Source organism: Corvus hawaiiensis, chromosome 1 (genome assembly GCF_020740725.1).
Source record: "Corvus hawaiiensis isolate bCorHaw1 chromosome 1, bCorHaw1.pri.cur, whole genome shotgun sequence".
In the NCBI taxonomy this organism is placed as follows: domain Eukaryota; kingdom Metazoa; phylum Chordata; class Aves; order Passeriformes; family Corvidae; genus Corvus; species Corvus hawaiiensis.
In genome coordinates, this window is record NC_063213.1 from 56979544 (window position 1) to 57000898 (window position 21355).

Genomic DNA, 21355 nt, shown 5'->3' on the forward strand with positions numbered 1-21355 from the left:
ATGCAGAAATGTGTCATAACAATAAAAGAGCATCTGTGCTCCAACAAATCCAGTGGCATTTGTACTCACTAAGGCTAACCAGTTTGCAGTAAATTTTCATCTTAAATTATTGCAATACAGTTGTAGAAAGCTAGGAATGGTTTTGTTTTACTGGTTTAGCACACAAACTACATCACACTTCACATAATCAGCCTATATAATAAAATTATTCATCCTTCAAAGTATTTTAACTGTTTTCAACTTTAACAGCAATTTTCATGAGAGTGGATTACACAAGATCCAGACATCTCTTTGGACATCATCCTGTGGTTATGCTAAAATCTAAAGGCAGGCAGACAAGAAGGCTGTTCAAATGTATCTGAGACAAGATACAATCTCAGCCAAACTTGATGATCCGAAGCTATTATGTCAAAGCAATGTCTGACCTAGGTAAATGGTTACTTGATACAGCAAAAGATAAAGATGTAGACCAGCAGATCCTAGATAAAAACTAGTGCCCACATTTGTGAAACAGTCCATGATTTTCCAGAGAAGAAAGAGAGCAAGTTTTTAGATATTGAGAAGTAAAGAATCCTTGATGGCAGTAAGGATGCCTACCCCTGTGCTTAAAAAAATTGAGATTTAATTAATTAGAAGGGATCAGGATGGTGCTGAACTTCTGGCAGAATCTCAGATATCCTATCCAGAGGAATTCTGTGGAAATACCAAAATGAGTTTAGAATATGTTAAAGACTTGCAGGAGTTACATTCCTGCTTTATTTAGCTGCTTCTGCATGCTACAGACAAAGAGTTTTCCTTGACTGCAAACTTAGAAATTGATAGAATCCATTATATTTCCCAAAAGCAGTCAGTCCTGTTTATTATAGAAAGAGCTGTAAAAAGCTTGATTAGACAACGAATAATCTGCTAAGGGAAGAAATTTCTTTATTCCAGCAACTTAGTGATTGACCTTGTCCTGAAACCAGAATTCTTCATTCAACACTCATATTTACTCATGAGTCTTATTACTGTTTGCATCCACAGTGTCCAATACTTACAAAGTTGTAACAGATTCTTGGAGCCAATGTGTTCTTGAGATTCCAAGTTCAATTGATTTTCATTTTGGAAATCTGAAAAATCATCTGGCTTCTACAACAGCCTATGAAAGTAAAACCTTTAACCTTTTCTAGCTCCATTACACAACTTAAAAAAGAGGAATTGCAAAAATATGAAACAAGCCTTTACAAAACTAAAAAAAGCAAAACCTACAGGTTTTTTTTTCAGCTCTATAGATTTGGTAGGGTTGTAGCAAAAATTAAAAATTAGATCTGACAAAGACTGGTAAGAATCCTTTGCTGTTTTTGAAGTTATTTCAGACTGACTTGTAAAAAAAAAGTGTCAATCCTCAAAATTAAATCTGAATTTTGCTTAGAAATAAATATCTAAAATTCTAAATGGGGAAAAAACTAGTTTATTCCTACTTTGAAAGAATTTGATCCCTAACAGCAATTCTGTTTCAAGACATTAGCTAAGGCAAGCTGAAGATGATTTTCATTATATACATACTCAAACATTATTAATGGTAACTAGATAATTGAATTATCGAATTTACCACTTCTATTACTATTTCTATATCAACATTTTAATGATTAATACAATTTATTATGTGCTGTCATGAAATAGCTTCATATCTGCTCTGCAGCCAAAATTCTATATTTTAGACTTCACAAATATAAAATCAAACAGAGAATATATAACTTCAGCTCTTTTAAAAGTTCATTGTTACCAATATATGCATTTTTGTTTCCCATTTTGTTTTCAAGTATTGTAAACATAATAATGGCTGGGTCATTAATACTGGGTCAGATACTTCCCATCTAATTCCTTGTCCAGAGAGTTAACAGCAGAGTGTACAATGAAAAGTACAAAAACTGGGCAAGAACAGATGGATACTTTTACACAACACTCTCCCAGTCTCCAGCAATTTACCACTTGATGAATTTTTGAGGTAGATATGCTAGGTTTATATGAATAACGTAGTATGTGATGCATTTTTCTTCCACTACGTTGTTCAAAACCTCCCCAAATCCATGGAAAATTTTAACAGCCAAAGCATCCTGAAATTTCAAAGCTTAATTATTCATTGTGATGAAATATCTGGTTTTAACCACCAATTTGTTAAATCTAACTTTAACTGTCTACAAGAACTGAGGGGTAGACAGCAAAGAACCTTTTCATATTTGCTCTCTCCATTCCACTTGTGATTTTAGAGATTTCCATCATATCACCTTTTACAGGTGACCACCCTTGTCATACCAATCTTTTGCTTTTTTACAGATTGATTAGCCCTAATTCTGAAGAAGTGGATTATGTGCTATTTTTAGGATATTTTCTGCTGTTTCTGATCTATTTCCAATACCACTAACACCTTTTTAATTTAGGACATGCAAAGTGCACAGATTCACATCATGGCAGCACAGCCTCTATTTTGACACTTCATTTACTTTTTGGACTGGTACTAAGGTCTAAGCATTTTCTTCAGAGTTTTTAATATAACCTCTATATTAATTAACTGTATTAATTAAGAGAATATTATTCTATATAAATTTAGGACCCATTTTTCCCCCAACCATGTGAATCTTTCACCTCTAGCTATATTGAGTTTTATATCCACCACTGTGTCTCATAAAATCCTTTTGCAGTGGGCACTGTTTGTAGTATTGTCTAGAGACCATCATCTCACTAATTACCATCTTTTCCATATTATTATCCTCACATTCAACAGCAGAGGTCCTAGCACTGATCTATCTGGGACTCTATCAGTAACCACTGTGAAAATTGTCTCTTTATTTCTGTCCATAACCATATCATCTTTAAACCAGTGACTCCTGCATGCAGTCTGTTGCAGTGGGGATCCTGCAACACGCATATACCAAACCAGGAGTCCCGTGGAAAGGAAATATATATGGACAGACAGATTCTTGATAGCTGTTTCAGAGATGTTTATTTCTCCAGCCGCATGGCCGGAGCTCTGCTGAGGAACTGTTCCAGTCACAGGACCAAGGGTCCTTCTGCCCGCGCAGGGAACACAAACCAACCAATGGGAACGAGGCTGAGCAGGGACAGGGAAGCCCCGTGTCTGTGCCCTCAGGGCCCCTCTCCCAGGGCTACACGGCAGGGGAGGGACCCCAACACCTCACCCGTTTTATTTTAATAAAAGGAGAATGAAAACAACTGGATAAACATAACAAGAACAGTTTCAAAACAAAACAAGCCACCCTCCTGAGTCTTTAAATGTCCAAACAGATTCTCTGGAACATCTTAGGGCTGACAGAAGGGAGACAGAATTCTCTGAGCATGCTTTGTGGGGAAACTGAGGCAGGAGAGGGTTTAACTTCTTCCCTCCCCCTTTTCATCCCCCACTCGGCATTGGAAAGGGATTTTTGGGGAAACAATTGGCAAAAGCATGGTTTTGTGAGGGAAACCATGGATGAAAAAACGGATTGGGAATACACTGGGGGTAATAGGACATAGGGTAAAAGGGAAAGGTGGGATTAGGAAAGGGAAACTGTAGGGGGGGCTTACAATGGAGATACTGTCTAACATGACTACGATTTTTTGCATATATACTGCCTTTTACAGGAACACCATCAGGCCCAGTGACCTGCGATGCTTGTAACCCTTTTCTCCCTAGTACAATATTAAATTCCACCACCTCTCCATCTCCCAAGCTTGGGATGCATTTTTCAGGGTTATTCTTTTTAATAGCAGTTCTATGCACGAATATGTCTTGCTGGTTGTCACACCTTGTTATAAAACCATAATTTTGCTTAACATTATACCATTTTACTATCCCTAAGGTCTTAGTTGCTATGATCTTTTCCTTTTTTCGAGTGGCTGCTGTTTTCTGTCTCGCTGCGTCTTTGCTGTCTCTTTCGGTCGCTCCCGTGTTGGAATTGTCGGGGCTGCTGGTGCCTGCGCGCTCTTCCCGGGGTCGCGTTCGGGGCTGTGCGGGCCGGGCCGGGCCCCGCCGCTCAGTTCTCCGTGCGTCGCCTCCTCTGGTCGCAGCTTCGCTGCCGCTGCCGGGCGCTGCACCCACGTCTCGGCCGGGCCCCCGAGCGATGACTCCCCCGCGCTCCGCTCCAGCGCGCGTCTCGGCTGGGCGCGGCTCCGTTCCACCGCCATCGCCGCCAGCCGCCGCCCGCGTGCCGCCCCTCTCGGCCGGGCGTTCACGGGGCTCGCTCCACCACGCGCTGCACAGGACCGGGCAGGCACCGCCGGGTCCCGCCGCTCCCCGCTCCGCCACTGACACTGCGGCTCGCGTGGCTCCGCCCGCGCGCGGGAACTGCCTCGCTGCTGCTCGCAGAGCGCTCGGTGCACGTGGCCTGGGCCGCACGGTCCCTGCGCCACGCTTCCCTTCACCAGGACACAGCTGACACTGCTCAACAGTCTCGGTAACTAAATAATATTCACGAAAATATTCTTCCATCGGCATATATCTTGACTCCAGTATTAACTGTGTCCAAACGGTTTTCCAAAAGCCCTTGGTAAGAATTAAATCCCAAGAAACATAGAAAAAGTTCTTAAACAACCATGCCAGGAAGTGTTTCAGTTCTTTTTGAGCTTGAATCAAGCTAAAATTTACAAATCGTTGTTCAAGAATCATTTTAAGTTTAAGATAAATGTCCATATGCGGCTCTGAGAGCCAAGAGTCTTCCCACGGTTCCTCCATAGTTTAGATATGGAATAGCAAAGCAAAACCAAGAAGAGGAATCCAAAGTTTCCAGGGTTTACTCACACAAATCAGTCGCTTAGGGATCGGGGATCGTTCTGCTCACAAATCTCCACCATTTGTTGCAGTGGGGATCCTGCAACACGCATATATCAAACCAGGAGTCCCGTGGAAAGGAAAAATATATATGGACAGACAGATTCTTGATAGCTGTTTCAGAGATGTTTATTTCTCCAGCCGCATGGCCGGAGCTCTGCTGAGGAACTGTTCCAGTCACAGGACCAAGGGTCCTTCTGCCCGCGCAGGGAACACAAACCAACCAATGGGAACGAGGCTGAGCAGGGACAGGGAAGCCCCATGTCTGTGCCCTCAGGGCCCCTCTCCCAGGGCTACACGGCAGGGGAGGGACCCCAACAGCAGTCGACCTATGCTCTTTCCCAAAGCTGTTTGGATTCTTTAAGACTTCTAAGTAAGGGATCATGGGATATGCCACTTGAAAATTCAACCAGATTATAACAAATGTATTTTGCCAACTTCTTCAAATAACTTCAGTAAGTTTGTGAGATCAGACTTTCCCTTATGGTACTACCTTGACTGATCCTCAGGACATCACATTTATTTACATGTCTGCTAATTATTACATCATTTCTACTAATATACCAGGAGCAGGCATCTTGCTTATGGCATCTGCTGTTCAACAGGCCTGTCCTGGAATATTTTAAAAATTGCATCATGTTAACCCACCTCCAGTAATCTGTCACACAGTTAGTTCTTAAGAGAGAGGTTAAATATGACAAAATGCACGGGGCTTGCACAGTTTTAATTAACAAAGAGTTCTAAGGAAAATCATATTTGCAGTGAAAAAATAACCTGAAACACAAGTTCCACAACTTCTCCACAAGATTTGACATAGATTGTCAGTTCTGAGATTAGACCTACAAAATCAGACCCCAGCTCTCATCACGAAGTACTTTGGTAAATGATACTTGATAAAGGGATGGTGTCTATGGAAAACTGCGGCCTTACCTTTTTTTACAGACGGTTACTATGCCAGCAAGTGTTCTGAAAAGCAGCATTCACTAGACTTACATTCCCTTTGTTTTTAATACTGCTTGCTCGCAACACCATTTACTATCAAAATACAAAATGTGGAGTTCACAGAGTTTATGTTCATCACTGCCTCTGTTCCTTCCACATCTGCTTCATAGAGTTCCCGTAGTCATAAGAAAAGAATGACTGAGAGTGCCGAAGCACAGCTACCTCACCCATGGATCCAGTACTTCTGGTTAGGTAAGTTGACTTTTCGGACCTCTGTGCCCCTTATTTGCTGCTACATTAGACAGGGAGGTCCTGCAGAACAGAAAGATCCAGGTCACCCGCCTGACACGGGAGGTGTCAGTGACACTGCACAGGAGGTTCTCAGCCAGTGCTATTTCCGAATGCCGCTCACAAAGTCACAGAGGACATCTGCACATGGACTTGCCCTGCTGTGGTGCTGCTGGGACTGGGACATGCGTTCACTTCTTGCTGCCTCCATAGCTAGGCATGCCTCCTCATATGAGGGAAGACTTTAATGTCTACCAAACCTGTCTGCAAAACAATGACAGCAGATATCCAGCACAAGATGGTGCATGGCCACTTGAGACTATGGAATTCAGCCTGCTGATGTAAAAGAGTGGGTTTACTGCTGTCTGTTAAGTCACTGTGTCTCTCTTTCAGCTTGATAAGCCCATTCAGCTTCCTCTACCATGACTCATAAAGAAGTACTTACACAGCCTGACCTATGCCTAGGAATAGTACAATCATCAATCCAGCATTTACTAGGTACTGGCAAACTTATATTTGGCTGTCTGAAAATGAGACAGAAATCCACTGGGGTAAGGTCCAAGAATACAGTTTGTTAAAAGAAAAATCCCACTGCCAGTTGCAGATATTTGTGGAAGCAAAGACAAGCAGTGGTAGACAAGACTTAAGCTGGGGGAACCAGCTGTATCAGTCTCAGCACCTCACAGAGTTGTGATGCTCAGGAATCCCTTGGTGACTGCCTTATGAAAAACCTGCTCCAGTGCCAATGTAACATGCAGGCACTTATTTAAGAATAGTTCTTCCTGCTTGTAAAATAAAAGGCACCACAAGAGAATATTCCCTACCCCCACTCTCTGTCAGAAAAAAGCCACAAAAAAGTGCATTTCTTTTCCCCCTACACTTCTCATTCTTTTCTTGCGTTGCTCTCCTCCCCAGGGCCCACTTCCCTGCCCAGGATCAGGGTGAAACCTCTATCAGACTTCCCTGAAAGCTTCAGAAATTATGAAGTAATTTTTACGGTTACGATGAAGCATGCACTTAGCAAGCTGGAAATCTGCCCTCAGTATCTTTTTATGACACTAATGTTGTTTGAGAAACTTACACTGTAGTTTCTAAAGTGGTTTTAATTGACACCAGAGCTGATACTGCCCTTTTTGTTTCTGATCCACCCCTTCTGTTCATCCATATTTCCACAATTTCCCTTGTTGGTTTTTTTTTTGTGACTGCACAGAGAAGCAGAATAGATCTAACTCAAATCAATTCCCTCTTCTGGGTTTTCTTCCTGGATGCTGATGGTCCAAACAGCCAGAGCATGGCAGCAGCACTAGGGAGGCAGGACTGTTTGTACCAGTTCACACTGTATGGAGTGGAAATACTTTCAAAACAGTGTTCATTCATACTGAAGTGCAAACAGAGGCAGAAACGTCACCAATGTGCAAACTGTGCAAAGCCCACAGTTGTTGGGGTGGTAGAGGCAAGGCAGTACCACTACATTAGCTAAAATCAAAACAGTTTTAACGAAATTTCTTTTGTGGTCCAGCATTATTTTATCAGCTATTACTCTGACAGTGGCCATACACTTGAAAGGGATAGTGGATGAAGCATGGACTAGAAGATGTTGCTGGGTGGAGTGGGAGACTGCCGATACAGAGCAGTACCAAAGGAAGCACTGGCCGCTGCAAACTGCACCTAAGCTTGCAATAACCCATGCTGGGCAGTGTACAAAGGAGTAACAAATTGTATCAGGATGCAAACTCACAACAAATAACTGATACAGCAACTTTACCTCAGCCCTTTACAGAAATGTCAGCAAAACCGGTACCCCTGTCTGAGTGCAGTTTTATTTCACTAAGCAAAACCCCACGTGATTGTTAATAGCAGCAGCTGATGCTATTCAGGTGTCTGACACTAAGCAACAAGACCTATGTGGAAAGACAACTAAAATCCCTGTCCAATGGGCAGTGAAAGGACAAAGGTGAGCTTGCATCTACTGGAGGGGAAAATCCAAGCTCTGCTACTCTGGCAGTCAAAAAGCAGGTATTGGTGAAAAAGGTTTAGTGTAGCTGCAGGGGCCCAGCAGGACTCCAGTGAGAACAAACTCTACTAAAACTGGCACAAAGCGTTTTGAAAAAACACAGCCTTGAAGGGTGGAGTGGTGAAAAACACATCTAATGTAGTCCCTCTCCAATTGCACTTGGGGAAAGAGATGTTTAACAATCCCTTCCTTCCCCCTATATCACTAATCCTGTTGCACCATTATTTCATTAATAGACTTAAAACTTGCTGGGGAACAATCCATAGACCTTCATTAGAGAATTTAAGTTTTAAGGTTTTCTGAAAATTTTAACAGGCACAAACAGCTTTAAAAATCTACTCTGGTATCACCCTATGTACTCATACAACATCCTGCACAGCAAGAAGGATATTCTAATTGCACTGAACTGGTCTCTAGAAAATACAAAAGGGGGAAAAAAGCAATAGACAAGAAATGAGAGAAATGGAACACTATTTCTTATAATGTAAAGTAAGAAGTATCTCTGAAGCAAGCATCTGACAGTCTAAAAACCAGTCATGACTAACAACATATAGTAATCAAAATAAACCTCTGTAAAGAGAGGAAATAAATATAAGAGACTCCCTTTTCAAATCATGGTTTGTGTGAAAATCTATTGTGTTGCAACAGAAAGGCATGAGGCTGGAATGTTCCAGGAAACAGGGATGATGGAACCACCTACTCTAAAAGGCATATACCATCTATGCAACAGCTTGCTCATTTTTTCAGGATGTAATCAAGCGTCTGCATGACATGGAAATCTTATTTCCTTAATCAATTAGAATGACAAACTGTATATGAAAAAGCCCAAACCTCCACATTTTGCAGCCTCATATCTCATTGAATCCATTCTGAAAACAGAATACTGCTCTCATATCTTCAACTCGATGTGGATAGATTTTAAAGCCACTTTTCATTTCACAGAATGTAGCACATTCAATAAAAACTATTTGTTATCTCTCAGCTGTAGGGAACTGGGGCCACAACATACAATTATTGCATCAGAACATTTCTTGTGTGCCCTCAGCTGTTTGGATGCAGCAGCTGGGTGGGCAGTTTAGAAAGAGAACAGGAATCATCAAATAGAGTTACAGTAAGCAGGCTCAGGCAGTACTGGGGAAAATAGAGGGAGTATACAATAGCTAAAGCAAGGCATGATTAGGGTAGTCTGTCTGGCTTTTAGGAATGTGAAAGGATTTAGTTTCACAGTAAGCCACGGGTAGATGGTTTCAAGAATATTTCTGTTCAAAGTTCATACTGAGGTTTTATGCTTCAAAAAGAAACTTTTTTGAACACCTCCATTTAGCACTAACCCAGTCTGCTTTGATCTGAATGTCATCATTCCTTTGAAGAAGCTAAAACATGCTGAAGACTCACAGAAAATACTCTTTGGTTTTGCTAGAAATTGTATTATTCAGACAGAAGTTATTCCCTAAAAAACCAAATGATTTTGGGGTTTAGGATTTCTTCCCTTGCGCTCATGAGTAGATTCTAAAATCAAGAACCATTGTGTATTTCCAAAATAATGAAGGAGATAATTATCAGTAACTCTTCATGGCTACCCTAATTCCACAACCTAACAAAACTGAAATTAATTCAGTATACTTTTCAGGTTTTTGACTAATTAAAGAGAAACTTGATTCATTATCTTCGTAGAAAACTATACAAATGGCCAAAAGAAGGGGAGGAGGGATAAAAAAGTTAACCAACCATCTTCTTAAGGACTTACTTAAAAACTCTGGTTCTCCATACTGATTCCTTACTCATGTATACATGCAGCAAAAAATCAAGAGGATTTCTGAATGAACTTATAGGTATTTCCATGAAATAAAGACCAAATCAAGAGGCAAATTACATTGCATTTACAGTAAAATTATGTGACTGCTTTATTCAGGTTTGCACACTTTACATTGCAAATACATCCAGAGTAACAAAGATTAAACCCTTCAAATTAACTCTTTTAAATTAAATATTAAAACAAAGTATTTTATATTAGAACATGGTGCCTGTCTAACTCGTATTCCAGACAAGTGAATTTAACTTTCTATTCGTTTATCAAGTAAATAATTATAAACCTCAGGCAGCTTGCTTATGAGAAAGTCTGAATTTATGAGTTTTGGGGGAAAAAATCCCAAATAAACCAACCACCCAAAAAATACCCAACTTCAACAGACAAATAAAAAACAGAATAAGCCTGCATTCCAATTACAATTATTAATTTATTTCATGGCCTGAAAGAATGCACAAGTAACTGGACTACTTCTGCACAGTAAGCCATATTACAGAAAAAAACACTTAATGTACCACACTCTGGAAAAAAGACCTCATTAAGGATTAGTCTATTTCATGACAGACATGCGATAATTCAAAGCATTAAACTGATCACTTAAGATCTTTGACAATGTAGAAGTCAGGTTAAAAAGCAGGGTTTGAGCCATATAGTACAATTTATTTAAGACAACAGTATTGTTCTACAGAACTCCACAGCTCTCTGAGCCAAACACATCAGCTGGGTCAGAACCAGTTGTATGTAGAGGAGGGAGAAAACAGTTGTGCAACCGTATGACGAGATATGGAACAAGCACTTATTTACAAAGGAACCTCTGGAGCTCAGCAGCTTCTACCCTTTACTCAAAGCAGTGTTCAGAGCTTCAAAGGCTGCTCAACACTGTTCTCAATTAAGTTCAGAGTATCTCCAGGTATGGAGATACCGCAGCCTCTTCAGACTACTTATCCCAACATCTGATCCCCCCAATAATGCAAATCTTTCCTAATGTCTAGCTGAAACATCCCTTGCTGGAACTTTCTGTTGTCTCTAGTCCTGTCACCCAGCTCCTCCAACAAGAATCTGGTTCTGTCTTTTCTGTACCCTCCCCTTAACCGGAAACAAGATCCACCGCCCTAGTCTTCTTTGAACACTGAGGACACCCAGCTCCTCCAGCTTCTCTTTTTACATTATGTGCTTCTGTACCGTAATTATCCTGGCAGTCTTCCTCTAGGCCTGCTTCAGAAAGTCAGCATCTCTCCTACACCAAGGAACACAAAACTAGACATTGTTTTTGATGCCATCACACAAATGTCAAGCTGACAGAAATACTCACTTCTCTCAGCTACTGGCTTCATTCTTGCTCAAAGGTACCTTGCTGACTCACATTCCACTTGGTGTCCACCAGCAAAGCGATGTCATTTGCTGCAATGTTGCTCTCTAGCCGTTGGTTCCCAGCCTGTACTACTGTGCAGAGTTATTCTGTTTCTATGTTCAGATTCTGCTGAACACCATGAGGTTCGTGTTAGCCCATTTCTCCAGTCTGCCAAGGTCTCTCAGAGGAGCAGCCCTGCCCTCCAGCCCACACAAGCTGGTGTCATCAACAAGCTTGCTGACGGTGCATTCCATCACCTCATCCAGGTAGTTAATTAAGATTATAAATGCAAAGCTGCACTATTTAATTTTACTGAATACTAATTATCACGTCCTGAAAAAAGGACTTCCATGCAGTTTAATTTTAACTAATTAACAGGGTGCTAAATGGGATGTTACAAAGAACTTGTACTTCAACACACAAGTAAGTCACCAAATAAAGCCTCTTCAGTATTTTTTTTTAATGGGCAGTTTGCACTTGGTGACTCACTGAAATAGATCAAATGAAAGATTAGTCTCCAACACATCCTTCTAAATATGGAGAATATACAAAGTATCTGTGTCAGTGACTCTCAAGATGTCTGGGAAAAGGGCCTAAATTAAGAGCCATTGTATATTTATACTGCAATAAGCTACAGAGCCATTAGTAATGTCTCAGTACTGCAGGCTGCATACTTCCATATACAAACTTGCAGAGAACGCAAGTAACAGGAATTCTTTCACAAAGAACAAATACTTTTTCTTAGGATATTTAACTCACAATGCTTCATAGACCTAGATTATTTGCTAATACAATTTTGCAGTAGACCTGTTTCTGCAGAATAAGTGTGCCAGAACATTGCTGAAGAATTGTGTTTTGCTATCATGAAGTCTGCTATACAGCTGGGTCTCAAGATTTGAGCTTTAAAATATCAAAATCCTCAACTTATGGATATATAGATAATTTCAACTATTTAGCAAACATGAATTAACCCGCATCAGTCAAGGAAGTTCTTAAAATGTTAAAAACATTATTAATACAGCTGGAACTTTGGTCTTCATAGCTTAGTAGGTACACATTCCTGCAGTTTCTTCACGACCTGGATTAAATTCACAATTTTTCATTCAGTGATTAAGAAGAAATTTTCTGGGCTCTACTCTGCCAGAACATTTCTACATGTCCGTCTGTAGTCTTTCAACATAGTAGAGACAACCAGAGATGAATATATTCACTTGTCCCTCAGCTTCTTAGAGATCTAAAACACAACAGAGCCACCTGGGTTAAAAAACAAAAAATGCTAAAAAAATGACAATTCTGCAAGTAATTTACACAGGCAAGAAATAAGAAATAATTTTTTTCTTAATAAGAGGAAGAATACTTCAGGGGAAAATTCTATTGCAACAGCATTTACAGGTTGCTACTGTCCAAAATTAGTCCTGATGTGTGCATCCAGCCTTGCAGATATCTTACACACATAGTACCTAATAGTAATACAAAGGAAAACACACAACTGCTTATCACAGCAGTACAGTAACAATCAAACCCTTAGTACAGAGAAGAGTTCATTAATAAACTACAACTGTCCTGAAATTCCTATTCTTAAGTCCACAATAAATTTTAATAGAACCAGTATTTGATGTATTTTATTTGCAAAAACATTGACAAGTATGTATCATGACCTTTTCTCACCATTTTTCAGCTATTTCTCCAAAGGCTGGTTCATAACAGGAAATATTTCAATTATCATCATCAGTACTTCATCTGAGCATCCTAAAAACACATACTATTGTTTTTTTAATACAGTCAGTTTTGAGTTTCTACACAACTGTTTTGATAGAAATAAACCATTTGTAACTTTGCCTTCAAAATTCCTATTAGAAATCAATTTGAAATAATAGGGCAGGGGGGCATTACTTACCCCAACTAACATCTATGGAACTTCCCTGAAGCAAAAAACTTAAGTAAACTCAAACTAATAAATATATCAAATACAATTTTCTCCTCAACTTATTTCATTTGTAGCAATTTACAACCAGGGCCAAAACCAGTTGCACACAATGTTCCTACCATCTCTTAAAGGACCACCTCTTGTGGTAAGAGCAAGCAGGGATTGTTTAAAAAGCAGAATTACACTTATAAACTAGAAAAATCTAATTATTTTGTATGATAAATTCCAAGAAAAAAGTGATCAGCAAGTGAAGTACTCGGGGCAGAGAATCAGTTTCTAACTTCTGTACATTTTATCACAATTGATCAGAGATTATATAAACCAGCCAAGAAATACGCCATTAGTGCATATATAATTAGCATTATACATACTAACTTTAAGTGTATTTTCTCCAAAAAAGCTTTGAAACCTCCAGAACTGTATCTTTCCTCAAAGAAGGTAGGGATGGGAGGGGGGGAAAGTGAGCGATTACTAACACCCCTGTAAGACATTTTACAGAAGTTGGTACTTTAATTAAGACAATTACCACAGAATTAAACTGTGTAAGAATTTGCACAATTAGCCACAATCATTTTTACCACTTTTCCATTAAGTTATATCACAGACTACCCCTAGTTGACATCATGTCAACCAAAACCCCCAGGTTCTTTTCTGGCAGGCAGCTTTCCAGCCACTCATCCCAAGCCTGTAGTGTTCCATAGGGTTGTTGTGACCCAATGGCAGGATCCAGCACTCGGCCTTGTTGAATCTCATACCATTGGCCTCAGCCCATCAATCCAGCCTGTCCAGATCCCGCTGCAGAGCCTTGCTACCCTCCAGCAAACCAATACTTCTGCCCAACTTGGCATGCCTGTAAGCTAAGGGTGCACTGGATCCCCTCTTCCAGATCATCAACAAAGATATTCAATAGGACTGGCCCCAATACTGAGCCTTGGGGAACATAACTAGTGACCAGCCATCAGCCGGATGTAACTCTATTCACCATCACTCTCTGAGCCCGGACATCCAGATGGTTGTTTTTTGCTCAGAGAAGAGTATGCCAACACAAACAGTTTCTCCAGGAGAATGCTGTGGGAAATGGTGTCAAAGGCTTTACTGACGTCTAGGTCAACAACTTCTGCAGCCTTTTGCTCATCCACTAGGCAGGTCACTCTGTCATAGAAGATCAGCTTGATCAAGCAGGACCTGGTTTTCACAAACCCATGCTGGCTGGGCCTGATCCCCTGGCTGCCCTTTATGAGCCATGTGATGGCTCTTAAGACGACCTGCTCCATGACATTCCCTGGCCCTGAGGTCAGACTGACAGGCCTGCAGTTCCCCAGATCCTCCTTCCAACCCTTCTTCTAGAAGAGTGCCACATTTGCTAACCTCTAGTCACCTGGGACCTCCACCATTAACCAGGATTGCTGGTAAATGATGGAAAGTGGCTCAGTGAGCACTTCTGCCAGCGCCATCAGTACCCTTGGGTGGATGCCACCCAGCCTCATACACTTGTGAGTGTGTCAGTGGCGTAGAAGGTCTCTGACCCTTTCCCTTTGGATTACAGGGCCTTCATTCTGCTCCTCATCTCTTTATTTCAGCTCAGGGGCCTCAGTACCCAGAGAACAGTTGGTCATGCTATTAAAAACTTAGGAAAACAAGGCATTAAGTACCTCAGCTTCTTTCCTCATCTTTCGTCGCCTTGTTTGCCCTCTCATCCAATAAAGGATGGGGATTCTCCTAGGCCTTCCTTTTGTTACTGGTGTATTAACAGAAACACTTTTTATCAACTTTTACAGCAGTAGCCAGATTAAGTTCTAATTGGCCCTTCTAATTTTCTCCCTGCATAACCTCACAATATCCTTGTAGTCCTCCTGAGTTGCTGGCCCCTTCTTCGAGGGGCCACAGGCTCTCCTATTTTTCCTGATTTCAAACCAGAACACTGTTCAGTCAGGCTGGTCTTCTTTCCTGACAGCTCTTCTTTAGGCACATGGGGACAGCCCACTTCTGCACTTCTAGGATTTCCTTCTTCAAAAATGTCTATCCTTCCTGGACTTCTCTCCCTTTCACGAATGCCTCCTAAAAGTTTGCCAACCAGTCTCCTCAATATGCCGGTCTGCTCTCCAGAAGCCCAAGGTAACAACTCTGCTGTCCCTCCTTACTTGTGAAAGAATTGAAAACTCTTATTTCACAGTCACTGTGCCCAAGACAGCCCCCAATCATCGCAACACCCACAAGTGCTTCTCTGTTTGTGAACAGTAAGTCCAGCAGGGCACCTTCCCTAGCTGGCTTACTAGCCAATGGTGTCAGGAAGTTCTCTTCCAGACACTCCGGGAACTGTTTCCTCTAGACTGTTTCCTCTCCACTGCATTGTATTTCCAGCAGACATCTGGTGAGTTGAAGTTCTCCAGGAGAACAAGAGCTAATGATGGTAAAACTTCTCACAGCTGCTCAGAGAATATTTTGTCTGCTTCTGCAACCTGGCTAGATGTAAGAGTATGTATCCAACCAGGATATCTGCACTGTTGGTCCTACCCCTGATTCTTATTCATGAACAACCCTACTGGCACCATAATTAAGCTCTAGACAATCCAAACGCTCCCTTAAACACAGGGCTATTCCACCACCTCTCCTTCCTTGCCTATCCCTGCTGAAGAGTTTACAGTCATCCACTGCAGCCCTCCAGTTGTGAGTCATCACACAATGACCACGTTTCCGTAATGACAATTATATCATAGTTTTCCTGCTGCACAATGGCTTCCAGCTCCTCCTGTTTCTTGCCTGTCCTGCGTGTACCGGAGCAGAAGCACTTCAGTCAGGCTACTTATACCCCCACCTTTTTTTGGGGAAGAAGTCCTAATTCCTGTATGACCAACCTCAGATGCTTCTGTGGTTTCTAACACATGGATAACCACTGGTCTTTGCTGCCACATGGATCTCCATCTTCTGTCTTCACTGAAATGGAAGATCAAAGAACATCACTAGCACACTGTCCCTCAAACATGGGTGTGCTTCTCCCAGGCTTATCTCTAGTGAGCCTGGTTTTATCAGGTTCCCCCTTCAAATCTAGTTTAAAGCTTTTCTAATGAGCCGTTCTAACCCCTGTGCAAAGATTCTTTTCTCCCTTTGATAGGTGTACACTGTCTTGTCGCCAGCAGGCCTGGTGTAAACCAACCCATGATTAAACTCCCCAAAATTCTGCCAGTGACACTAGGCTTGGAGCCAGGAATTCATCAGCTGGCTCTTCCTGTTCTTTCCCTCATCATTCCCTGCAACTGGAAGGATAGAGAAGCACACTACTTGTGCTCCTGATTCCTTAACAAAGGCTTTGAAGTTTCTCTTCCTTGCCCTCATACTTGTTACAACTTCATTGCTGCCTACTTGGAAAAAAAAAAAAAAATCAATAATGGATATTAATCTGAGGGCCATACTAGGATACTAGGCTAGGAAACTTTCTCTCCACATCTTTAAGCCAGGCCTCAAGGAAGCAGGAGACTTCCCCAGGAAGTGGGTCCTTCTCTTTGAGCCTTCTGTTCCCTTCAGACGGGAATCTCCTACAACAAGGATTCATCTTTTTTGCTTTGTGGGAGCAGATTCGATGCAGGGTATAGGTAAACTTAGCACCAAGCTAGATGAACCATCATCCTTGCTACTTTTTGGTTTCACATGCAGTGGCTCCTAAGTATTATGTGAGGGCATTTGGGAAGGTAAGGCACTCACAGAGGAGACACACCTCTGCTGCACTGGGCAGGAACTTGTCACCATCGCCCCTTATCCCTTAAGTCACTGCACTCAGCAGGGCAGAGAGAGCATAAGGAACCTTCCATATCATGTGTACTGCATGTTCTTCAGATGTGTCAAAATGGTAATCACAAGCCACTGGGAAACTCCTTTAAATAGGGAAAATCCCCAAGAAATTTAATAAAATTTTCTCCAACATAGAAGCCTGCACATAAGACCTATTTTATACAGGGTTACTAATATAGTGCCTCAGTTGTCACGATGTAATATATAAACTACACTAAGTGATTGTCAAAGAATAATGTTACTATACTGAAGGTTGTGTGCAAACATTGATTTCTAGGTTTAAGTTTACGCACAAATACAAAACTTGCTTTTAGAGGATTCATTTTGTCCCCTTGTCAGTACACAATTGCAGAAGGAAAGTTACAAGAGTAACTTTTCTTTGCAACACTGTCACACAGCTGCTCCATAAAGCCACCTGAGCTAGGAAGGATCCCAAGCACTCAGCCGAGAGACCCTCCTATTTCCCTCCAGTAATCCAGTTACAAACTTTTACAATATTTTTGCTGCAATTATCCTCCAACAAGCCGAGTTCAGAATTTACCTAGTTTAAAATACAAAACTAAGGAAAACCACCAAATGAAAATCTCTCTTGAGCAACTGCAACAAAACCCCTTAAAGAAAATTCGAGGATATTAGCAATACTACAAATAAGCTTTAGGTCAAAGTAAGTGCTTGCCTTATCTAAAATAGTTAAAAACTCTTGTTTCTTATCCTGTCAAAACAGACCCCAGTAAAAAGTCTTTCTTGTGGGCTCCCTTTATATACTGAAAGGTTGCAACAGCATCTCCTTGGAACCTTCTTCTCCAGGGTGAACAACCCCAACTCTCTCGACCTTTCTTCACAGGAGAGCTGTGCTGTGTTTGTGTCCCTCCTCCAGACCCGCTCCAACAGGTTCATGTCTGTGTTGTACTGAGGGGCCCCAGAGCTGGATGCAGCATTCCAGGTGGGGTCTCTCTCACCAGAGCAGAGTGGAGGGACAGAATCCCCTCCCTCACCCTGCTGGCCATGCTGCTTTTGATGCAGCCCAGGATACAACTGACTTTCTGGGCTGCAAGTGCAGATTGCGAGCTTATGTCCAGTTTTCCATCCACAAGTACCCTCAAGCCCTTCTCGGCAGGGCTGCTCTTAATCCCTTCACCCCCAGCCCGTATCAATACCAGGAGCTACTCTGACCCAGGTGAGGACCTTGCACTTGGCCTTCCACTGTCACAAGCAAAGACTAATTTGTCTGGTTCCAATAACTCTGGAAGACACTTAGCAGTTATGAAGAAAAACAGTAGTTGTTAAACATTAAGTAGACTTCTCCGGCTTGAACTTTTAATGTAAAATGTAATATAATCTTGAATGAAATAACCTTTCCCCCTAAAATTTACACATAAGTGTGATTTCTATAATGCTTCATGGAAAAGTATGTGGTATGTATTTTGGAAGGAGGAAGCGAAAGAAGTAAAAGCCTTGCCTGATGATAATGATGATAATGATGTCGAAAACAGAATTTCCCATGTCATTTTGAACATTTCAGGATTTCCACAGGGCTGCTCTTTAAGCAAAACAGATCTCTCTTTGCTACGTATCATTACCAATTATGCAAACACAGTAATGTGATTAGAAACATAACTGCTTCAGCACACATATTGGTTAACTCCAGCTTCACAATTTTCTTTTTTACTGGCATGAGTCACCTTAGCAAAGCTGACAAAACTTCAACAGTGACAACTGCAGACAGCAATGTCTAGTTATCAGATTCCAAGGTGAAGTTAATGAACTACTCAGGTAACGGTAACTACATGATATCTGAACAGAAAAAATAAATCAAAAAACCAAAAACTCTCAAAAACAAAAACCCCAAACAAACAAAAACAAAAAAATCCCTCCAACACACACACAAAAAAACCCCCAAAAACCAAACAAACAATTTTAAAAAAAATCAAACAAAAAATCCAAAACATCACAAAACCTGCTAGCCAAACTAGTTAATGATTAATAAACAAAGCTCTACTACTGGAACAAAAAGAAACATAGTGATAAGCAATCACAGCAGAGATGTCACAGACCAGGAGTGATAAACTGCTCAGGACAGAATAAATCAACTATAGCATTAACAAGGTTTTATACAGTGAACAAAGACATAACGACATTTTCTAAAACCATATTTGTAGTTGTTCCATTGAATAAAAGCTGACAGCTTTAGAAGGCATTCCTTTTCATATTTACATGCCTAGTTTTCTTTAATTTTCTGAAGTGTGTAGGCCAGATAGGAACATATAACAAACACATGTAAACTCACATGCAATATGTAACTATGTCCAGGAAATTCCATGTTTTGTCCAATAAGCCTCATCATGTACTTACATACGTACATACCTAGTCTTATCTAGATGTGTATGGCACAAGTGAAAATTAAAGAGACTGCACAAAACTTACTTGCCTAACTTTTGGGTGTTGACTATTGATATTATTATAGTGCCACTGTCATAATTTTTTTTCTTTCTTTTTAAATTGATTTTAATTCATAATACTCTGCTGATGCATATACATATATATGACTATAGAGCACCACCAACATTGTTTAGCCTTTTAGTAGATTTATAGTAATATTGTAATTCAGGAATAATAGACGGCATTATTAAAATATTTTATTCTTTTGAATAAGGACTGAAGTAAAATTCGTTGAAGAAGGAATTGACTGAGTATTGGGCCACAGAAAGACTTGGAATTAAAGTTTGCAGAAGCCTCTTCTGTGACTTGTAAAGACAACCACCTACTCTTTCCATGTCCACAAAAAAGATAAGAAAAAAGTTGCTATAAATTCTATCAATTCACTTCTATGTAGACATCTTAATGAAAGAAGTCACGTGTTCTAAATAGTTGAAAAACGCTGTTGATTTCCTTATGACTAAAGCCTTTTTCCCCCCAAGGAAGAAGAGTAATTTTCCTCTGTACGCAAGAGAGATTAAAGAGAAATTAATCCACCACACTTCATACTGATGAAAGTAAGGATAAAACAGCCATATGAGTAAAGAAGACACAGTCTCTTCTCACTGGTAACCTCTACAGCCAAAATCCTCTCAAAAACCGTCTCTCGCTTTACTGAGTGTACTTAAATTACAGCACATTATTGATGTTATGTCTTCAACTAAAATTCCATTTCTGGAACTGGTAAGCACAGAAACGCACTCAAAGAAGGTGCAATCAAGGACGGTTAGTCATAATGGAGGGATCCATGCAAACAATTTAAGCTGCAGTATTAGTGCTTTACTCTGCCGAGCAGGTTTTCGTGACTCTGTATATCCTCTACATACTATTTGAACTGTAAATAAGAGGTAGACTAACTAGTCATGAATTATTAAGATTCATTTTTAAAAGTTGCCCAATTTCCAGTATGTGCTTAGACGTGTCTGGGAGAGGAATACTACTACTTACATAAAACTGCTACGGTATCAAGACTAAATTTTTTCCACTGAGGGGGAAAAAAAAAACCAAAACCCACACCCCCGAGATCGCGAGCGTTTAATTTCATTCAAGGGCTGTTCTGACGGCGTTACCGAACCACGAAGCCAGGTCACTCTGTCACAGCTCGCCCCGCAGCACACACTCCCACTCCGGCCACTCACACTTTTCCCGTTCTGCCTTCCAGGCAGCATTTCCCGACTACGAACAAGGCGGGCATGAGCCCAGCGGCGGGACCTGGCTGAAGCCAGGCCATCGGGCAGCTCCAAACTTTGCGACGGTCCCGGCCGCCCCAGGCAGCTACCACCGATCGCCCCCCCACGGCCAGTTCCCGGCCGAGCCCCCCCGCCCTCCGCCGGCCAGAAGCGGCCTCTCTCCCCCCTTATCCCCCGGCCCGGCGGCCCGCGGCTCCCGGCATCCCCTTTCCCCGCAGCCCCCTGCCGTACTAACCTCAGTAACCTGCCGCTTGCTCACCTCCGCACTCCGGCTGCTCCCACCTCCCCCTCTCCGCTCCCCTCGCCTGCCGGCGGCACCGAGGCGCCCTCGGAGCCGCCTCCCGGCCCGGCCCCCCCGCGTTGCGCGGCGCTGCCGACGCCCCGATGTGCGGAGCCTCCAGGCTTCGCCCGCGGCCGGGTTCCCCTCGTCGTGCCCTCCCGCAGCCCCCGCCCGAACCTCGCCCAGCGCCGCGGGCACTCACCGGCTCCTCACAGGGGCTCTCCCCGGCCCTCCCCGGCGCCTCCGCGCCCGCCACTCAGATCTTCCATGTGCCCAGCGGCCGCTCCTCTCTCCCGCTCCACTCCGGGTACGGCGCCCTCTGGAGTGCCCGCTCCAGTGGGAGCCCCGCGGGCAGCCGGGGCTGTCACTCAGCCCGCCGGGGCCGCCGGCGTGGGCACGGCGCTGCGGCTGCCGCCGGCTCGCTACCCCTTTGTTCGCCGGCGGCGGCAGCGCTGACAGCTGCTGCCGGCGGCGCTCCGCGGGCCCGG

At 42.2% G+C, this 21355-nt stretch overlaps 1 protein-coding gene across 5 annotated transcripts in view; it reads right to left on the bottom strand.

The window, feature by feature from the left end:
• ANKIB1 (ankyrin repeat and IBR domain containing 1) overlaps positions 1-21150 on the bottom strand; it is a 91590-nt gene extending 70440 nt beyond the window's left edge. For 3 of the 5 annotated variants that reach the window (XM_048305713.1, XM_048305721.1, XM_048305686.1), the window contains exon 1: positions 21070-21150. The gene's annotated coding sequence lies outside the window, so the exon portion shown is untranslated. Of the gene's footprint in view, positions 1-11170; positions 11438-20822; positions 20884-21069 lie in introns of those variants that run through there. The other 2 variants (XM_048305702.1, XM_048305692.1) reach the window with 2 other exon arrangements.
• Between the last annotated feature and the right edge of the window lie 205 nt (positions 21151-21355).